The sequence below is a fragment of the Acipenser ruthenus genome, chromosome 4, assembly GCF_902713425.1.
Source record: "Acipenser ruthenus chromosome 4, fAciRut3.2 maternal haplotype, whole genome shotgun sequence".
In the NCBI taxonomy this organism is placed as follows: domain Eukaryota; kingdom Metazoa; phylum Chordata; class Actinopteri; order Acipenseriformes; family Acipenseridae; genus Acipenser; species Acipenser ruthenus.
In genome coordinates this window covers 89,993,664-90,002,121 of record NC_081192.1, presented here as the reverse complement: position 1 = coordinate 90,002,121, position 8,458 = coordinate 89,993,664, and the positions used below count along the sequence as shown (strand labels likewise).

General features: G+C 37.6%; 1 pseudogene; it reads right to left on the bottom strand.

The window, feature by feature from the left end:
• Positions 1-1,708: 1,708 nt before the first annotated feature.
• Positions 1,709-8,458, bottom strand: part of LOC117399255 (succinate--hydroxymethylglutarate CoA-transferase-like) — a 168,553-nt pseudogene continuing 161,803 nt past the window's right edge.

Genomic DNA, 8,458 nt, shown 5'->3' with positions numbered 1-8,458 from the left:
TGACTTAGGGCAGCAGTGTGGAGTTGTGGTTATGGCTCTGGACTCTTGACCGGAGGGTCGTGGGTTCAATCCCAGGTGGGGGACACTGCTGCTGTACTCTTCAGCAAGGTACTTTACCTAGATTGCTCCAGTAAAAACCCAACTGTATTAATCGGTAATTGTATGTAAAAATAGTGTAAAAATAAGTTTGTCTGCTAAGAAATAAATAATAATAATAATAATAATAATAATACTAATGACTTGGAGGCATCCCCGGGCGGTGACATGCAGGCATCCCCGAGCAATGACATGGAGGCATGCCCGGAGGTGACGAACAGGCAATTATATTACTACCCCGCGGCCATAGTCTGCAGAAGTTTAATAATGATGCATGACTGTCAACTAATGAAATACTCAGTTGCTGATCAGTCATGCATCCTTACAAGGTTTCTTAAAATAATAAAACAATAACAAATAATGGCAGACAGCTTTTTATCCACCCTGTAAATAATAATACATTATAATACCGTCATACATTTACAATAAATCATAATACACAAAAGTAAATAATAACAGTGCACATATACTATATACATAGGGGGCGGGCACTTTGCCACAAGCAGTTTTATATTTACAATAACTTTTTTGGTTCATCACTGAATAAAACCGTAACACCAAAAAAAACTAACTGGCGGTGCCATGTTGCTGGTTTGTGTGTGTGGGTTCATGGTCGCTAAGCCAGTTGCTAAGCAAATGATGCATTGACGCAAATTACGCGTATTGCACAAAATTGATGATTGGTCAGTTGCCATGTCTTTGTATACTGCCCGCTTTCTTAAAGCTGTTTTCTTTATGCAGAAAGACAGTCTTGCATGATTGACATTATTTAAAATATGTTGCCAAACCCACGTTTATCGGTTTAAACAAATAAAAAATGATTCTTCGTTTATTATCGGTTAAAACCGAAAACTTCAAGCCCTAATTATTACACATATCAAGGATTAAATATCACATACGTGTACTTAGAAAATGGACATGACTACAATACAATTTCCACAGTTCATTCCTAGAAAACTTTTTTTCATTAAATATGTTTAGGTCATTATTTTGCCGGTAGTGTTTTTGCAGTTTCCTTTTTCTTTTCAGATATGTATGTCATAAATTAATCACAAAAACACATTTATCAAACTACTCGCCCCAAGGGTTCATCTGTTATCGCTGCATCCGCCCGTGACAGAAATACCGGATCTCATGGTTTTTCATGACATGTCCTCTATATATTCAATTTGTCAACAGTGTAGATCTTTAAAATAGGAATATTTGGTTATGAAAATCAAACACGTAAAAGTGCATGTGAGTCTGTATTTCAGTCTGTAAAAATATGTAAAATCACAGGGAGGGTCCATTTTAATGATTTAAACGATGGCAGAATTAAAGATCTGCAAGCATTTCAATCAGCTGAATAAATCCCCATGTGTCTAGTTCACCACAGTATTTAAACATATTAAAATGATTAATGTATTGCCACAGTGTTCTGTGTCGTCGCTAGGGATGACATTTACAGCACCAAGTTGTAGTAAAAAGCGACAGAATGCTAGCAAAAATGTCAGTACTGTGAAGTGGATCTGCTCTTTAAACAGTGCTGAAGAGATCTGTATACAATCATTGTGATGCTGCACTGAACATGTAACTAAACAACAGGGATATTAAAATAAAAGCACTTGTTTTATTGTCAATTAATTAAAGTATACAACATTTGGTTGCCTAATGTTGTGTCTATCTTCATACATTTTTTTTTTCAAAAGTTTTAAATATTGATTTGATAGGTTTGATTTCATACAACTTAGTGTTTTTTTTCAGCTTTCTTTGTGATATATATCAAGGATGAAATATCACACACTTGGACATGGCTACAGTACAATTTCCACAGTTTATTTCTAGAAAACTAGTTTTCATTATGTTTAGGTCATTAACTTGCCGGTAGTGGTTTTGCAGTTTCCTTTTTCTTGTCAGATATGTATTTCATAAATTAATCACAACACATTTATCAAAATAGTTGTACAATATGGTACAATAATAAGGAACTGATATTTTTTTTGCAGATAGTGTAGTGCTGGCTATTTTGAGTGACGATCCCAGCTCTCATCAACTCGTTAATATAGTCATCATCATAGGCCAGTGCGCTCTTCAGGACCTCTGTGGTGTGTTGTCCAATCACAGGGGGAGGTTTTGGACTGGACACTTGAAAGTCACTGAACCGAACAGCAGGGCCTGTAAAGTAGAGTTCAGTGAAAACATCAACACAATCACAAAATCAAAGTACGAAAATCATGAACAATCAAAGACAGACATGACATTCAGCTCTCTCTCTCTCTCCCCAGAATTCGGTTATAATTATAAAATGAATAAAAACAGAATGAATAGGAGAAACATAGTCAAGCATATAACAAATATATATCCTGTTCATTCTCCATATATTGGCAGATTATTTCAGATAATTGTAACAAAAATAAGTAATTATAACAAAAATGAGTGTCAGTTCGTTTGAACAAATATTATAATTCAAGACTGTTAATTTGAATACATACTGTACCACATGTAATGTATCATGAAGTAAAGATGGTCTCTTTAGAATTCAATATATATGATTTTGAAACTGTGCTCAAATCACATTTAAATCCCCACCATGTTTTGTTAAGTGTTACTGTTCTACTGCATGATCTACCCTCAAACAAAAAAAAAGCATATAAAGTCAAAAATAAGAATAAAAATCATTGGACATCCTCTTTCATAACTGCCCAATGTTAGACTCCCCGGACCCTTTAAGATGTTTGACAATCATTGGGGTGATTGCCTATTTATTTCCCAAATTTTTTGAGCTGATGATTATCAACTAAATTACCTCAGTCTTGATCTCAGCTCAGTCGTTTACATTAGATATGGCATTGCAGGTGTTAAAGTCCTTACATCAAGTTTAATTCACTACAATACTGGTAAATGTCAGGCTTTTTAAAATTTAAATCATGATCCGAAAAAAGAGAAAGCTTTCTTGGAAGGTATTCCACTGACGTTTATCATCTTATGGGAATTTTTAGAAAGATAAGTAACTTTTGAAAATCTTTTTAAAAGAACTAATACAGTAACAATACTCATTAATGACCTGTGTGCTTTACAAAATCAAATCCAATCTTGGTGTCCATTTCCTAGTACAAATGATTCATGTAAGGCCTTTTTTGGTCTATAGCTGGCTTGGAAATGAAATCTCTGGATGTTTTTTTTTGTTGTTGTTGATAATTGGTACTTGAAACTCGATGAGTCTGGTCTTCTGTTCTAAAGTATCAATGTGTTTTGTTTACATGATACTTTGTTATCATCCCTGTTTGTTTACATTCCCCAAACAAAACTTCAGTTTTTCATTCACACTTGCTTGCCTCTGCGACACCTGGTACTGTTGCTATTACTTGCCACTTAGAACTGGTGTTTTTAGCAAATATCTTCTTAAATAGATAAAAAAAAAAATAATTTAAAAATCATATTTTTAAACTGTAAAGAACACTTCACCTATATACAGATATTCATGGAGTTATAGTTCCTAAACATTATTTCCTTGATCCTTTCCCCCCAAAAAAGCACAAACACAATGTATAGTTTTGCATTATATCATCTTTTCTGAAACAGCGATTGTCATAAAGAAAGGAAAAGTCTATGCAAATGCTGTATCTATCTAGTGTCCCTCGAAGGCAAACAGACAATAACAAAATCCCCATTAGATTACAATATAAAAAACACATATGACAGCAAATCAAGTAATACCTTGTTGCATATCAAATAATGATATTTTTTGAAGGTCTCAGGATACCATTTTAGCCATCAATTATGAACCATGTATGTATATTTAGCATGTCAGAAATATAAAACACCACATGTATGAACTCCTAATAGCGTGTGCAGCCTCCAATAGCCAAAATCACTCGCTAAAGCCTGGAACGCATTGACCACACACATACTATTGGCACAGCTCAATAAAGAAATGTCAATTTTTCAGCAAAATGTTTCTTGAGAACCTCTTAATGATAGTGCCTGGTCTGAGCTACTAAGACAATGTTTTAAGCTATAAATATTTTAAAAAATTTGCCCACTAGCTCAGTTAATCAAAAGAGAGAAAGAAATGCATATGCATTATAATATGGTAGAACATTATCATTTTAAGGTTAGAGAAAACTGCTGAGCACTATACGGTATCTGACTAAAACATTTAGTTAAGTTAGAATAAAGGGATGAGCTGTATGCAAATGGTCAGGAAATGATGAAAAACATATGAGGAAATGCTTTTTAACGCAACTGCACACTTTTATTGATTGTGCAGCTTGGCAAACAAACAGTTCAAAAACAAAATAAAATCACATGGACAAGCATTTTCTTCATTAAGTATAATGTTTTAATAATGGAAAATGGAAGCTAGTCTACAGCTGTAACCATCTCTACAGTGAAAGGTAAACCAAAGAGAATCTTGGCTATCTTTACCCAGTGCTGTCGTCTCACAGTCATTCTCTCTCAGCCTTTGTATCTGGGCTGGGAGGTCTTCAGTCTAAATGCTGGCACGACATTATCTTATACTTGTGCAGCAGGTTGAAAGAAACAATTATTGCCTAATAACAATCTGGTTAGCCAAGACCTATTTGCACATGGCGACTGCTCTAATTATTCATCAGTTATAAGCTTTTAAAGGATTTAGCACATTCACACAGACTGTATTCCTTTCAAAATTACCATAGTGCAGACTGTGCAAATGGCTTACAAACGGTATACATAAGTGACATCTGTATGACATCAATAAGAAGTGCCAAAAAAGGGCCTATCACTTAAAACAGTGGACATGGTACAGCAGGCTCCCTCTAGGAACTGTTCATTTCATCAGTAAAGGATCCTTCTCAAAATATTTTCATACACATTAATACTGCTGGTTAAGTATAGGGAGAACTGTGTTGAAATGGAAAAATGCTTTAGATTCTATAAATGTATGGTGCCCAGATTGTTTTCTGACGTCAACCTTTACTTGTTTTGAAATGTGGCAGCTTCATATAAATACCTAGACCATTACTGTGTAGGCAATATAAGTAAAGATAAAACAGTACTCAATGTACTCAGTTCTTTAGATGCAAGTGTAGGACCGATTCTAAAGATGTATCTTGCTTATGGAATCCAATATCTCTTATACAAAATAAGTTTTTCAGAGAACCACTCTAGAAATTACTTTTGAGTATTTGATTTATGGTTGCATTTATAAAAATGTTAATTTTCAAACCTCGTTCATATGCATGCACCATGCTAAATAAATACTCTCTTCAAATTGCCACTTCAGTGAACCCTAGCTACAAGACTCACCAGGGGTAACTAGCATATGTAGGCAATTACAGGCCGATTTTCAGTTGTTATGCTTATGAGCTAATTTTGCAGTGCTCCACTTTCCAGACCTTCTTTTTCCCAAAATATTATTTTTAAAAGCATGTTTTCACGGAGCAATCATTCACTCCACTTCCCTTGTTGCTCCTATGCATCATCGCATTATCTCAGTGCACCTGTTGCTGAGATAGAGTTTTCCATCTGAAAGGAGGAGTAAAAGAATCCATTAAACTCAGTGGAGTGCCGTGACAAAATGGACTGGGGTAGCAGAGTCGTTGACTTTCACCTTGGTTGCTAAAGCAGGCCCTTCAAGTGAGGCAGAGAATACCCTGGGAGATTTATGGCCCGCCTCTGATCACTCCTGATTGATCGCCTGTCTAAAAAAAAAAAAAAAGGACATTCTTCGACTCGCCTATTGGTTAAACTCACTCAAGACCTTCAAGTGAAGCGGAGAATACCCTCAACTGTTTTTTTTCTAGCGTCTGGTCGTTGTTTTAGACTTATGCGGGGGAAATTCAGATCTCTTATTGGCTGATCACATCCCCATTCAGGAAACCCCTAGACTCTTAAAAAACCTCTAGTAAACCCTGTAAGTCATCTTGGATAAAGGCATCAGACAAATGAACAAATAATAATTACAGTAGTATGTTTCATAGTATAAGCAAGCACTCTGTACGCAAGTGAGTGAGGCAACGTAATGTCATTTGACAGACGGTTTACTTAATTGGTAATGTCTGGTCAGCAGAGAATACCTTAAAGGTCCTGACGGCATGCCACTGATTAAACTAAACTATTTTACACCTAGTTCAGGGTGCTGTAAAATGAGGAGCAAGCGAATCTGTTTGGACTGTCCACCGTGTTTTTCTATTCCATTATTAATTCACAAACTTTTTAAAGGCATTAACTTAATTTCACAATTTATGAAATTAGCTACTACAGGGTGATAGCGGGAAGCAAGTATGCTTTGTTACAGCATGGAAACCTCTCTATTAAAAAACGCCTGCTCAGCCTTCTCATTTCCAGCCGGCAGCTGGCTAAATTGCTTTCTACTTTGCCAGATGAGTCGCCTAAAATAGTTATTTCAAAAAGAAAAAAAAAGTTTTTACAATGCTCGATATGTTCCAGTGAATAGTATTCAAAATGTTCATTTTCTTCCAGTAAAACATCGGCAATTTCCATTATGTATGTAATTCAAGTAAAACATTCCTTCTCTGAGGACATTTTGTTTCCAGACTTATGTTTCCATGGACACCGTGTATCACGGTGGACCAATCAGTTTCGCCCTTACAAGCGATGTTGGTGATGAAGGCCGAACTGTACAATCATATACCTGAGTCAGTAACCGTACAGCAGTTATGAACATTGTATAACTTTTTTTAAAAAAAACAAACAAACAACCTACGTTTTCTATGTAAGACTGTCTTTTTTACTCGAAGTTTACGAAATACAGTGAGTATATGTCTTATCGATCTGAAACCTAGCATATACAATTAATTCATGAAACGATATTCACATTGCACAATTAATTGACTGTTGATTATTTTATTTGTATGTGCTTTGTTTTGCTGATTCAGTCTTTTATTAAAAGCAAAATATCACTATATGAGCTAGATCCCTGCATCGGGTCGGGTACCCGCGGGGCCCGCGCATGACCCTCAGAAACTGGTCGGGTTCGGGTAGGAATGTGAACTTTTTCGCGGTTTCCTGTTCGGGTGCTGGTCAAAAAAAAAAAAAATTCTGCATTTGAATCACCAAAAATGTTTTCTGTGTACTCGTCTGTAACCTTTTCCCAAATAACGTATTAGAAGGTAAATGTACCGGTATTTTCTGCACTAAAGCAGGAGGCGATTAGGGAGGAGTCAGCTTGGGGATATTAAAAATGTCTGTGGACGAGGTGAAACAAAAGATAGTGCAGGGTTATATCATGTAGTGGATAATAGTTTGAGAGGTAAATCAGAAGTGTGGAATTCTTTTGGAATCATAGCGAATGAAAATAATAAACATGTGACTGGATCCGTTGCTTGTAAAACCTGTCATTATGTTTTTGAACGACAGCTACAAAACTGGTACATCATCTCTGCGAAAGCACAGGTGTAGCTCCCTTTCAACTGGTGGCACGAAAGGAACAGACAGGTATTTTTTAGTAAAGTAAGTAGAGACAGTTAATATGTTATAATGTTAAAATATATCCAGACCACTAGAGAAAGCTACCATGCTGTATAGCCTATTGTGTAAACTCAATCTGTGGAGAATGGTAGAGATATCTGTGTGTGAATGTGAGAGCGTGAGAGAGTCAGTTGACGCAGGCAGTAGGTAAAGGACAAACACTTGCGGGTTTGGGTTGGGTAGCAGGTCTTATTAAAGCGGGTCGGGTCGGGTCGTGGGTAAGGAGACGGTGTTGCAGCGGGTTGCGGGTCCGGGTCGGAAGCGGGTCGTAAAAATCGGACCCGCGCAGGTCTTTAATATGAGCTACAAGATGCATCGGTCAGATCTTTTGCTGCATCATCACAAAATGTATATACAGATAAAAAGTACACCCACAGGGGGCTCCCGAGTGGCGCATCCAGTAAAAGCACTTGCGTAGAGTGCCGGATGCGCCCTATAGCCTGGACGTCGCCGGTTCGAGTCTAGGCTATTCCTTTGCCGACTGAGGACGGGAGCTCCCAGGGGGCGGTGCTCAATTGACCGAGCGTCGCCTGGGGGGAGGGAGGGTTAGGTCGGCCTGGGTGTCCTCGGCTCACCGCGCACCAGCGACCCCTGTAGTCTGGCCGGGCGCCTGCGGGCTTGCCTGTAAGCTGCCCGAGAGCTGCGTTGTCCTCCGACGCTGTAGCTCTTGGGTGGCTGCATGGTGAGTCCGCAGTGTGAAAAAAAGCGGTCGGCTGACGGCACACGCTTTGGAGGACAGTGTGTGTGTTCGTCTTCGCTCTCCCGAGTCAGCACAGGGGTGGTAGCGGTGAGCTGAGCATAATAAAATAATTGGCGATTCCAAATTGGCAACGACTAAATTAAAAAAAAAAAAAAAAAAAAAAGTACACCCACATACACAAAAAAAACCCACACACACTCACAAGTATGT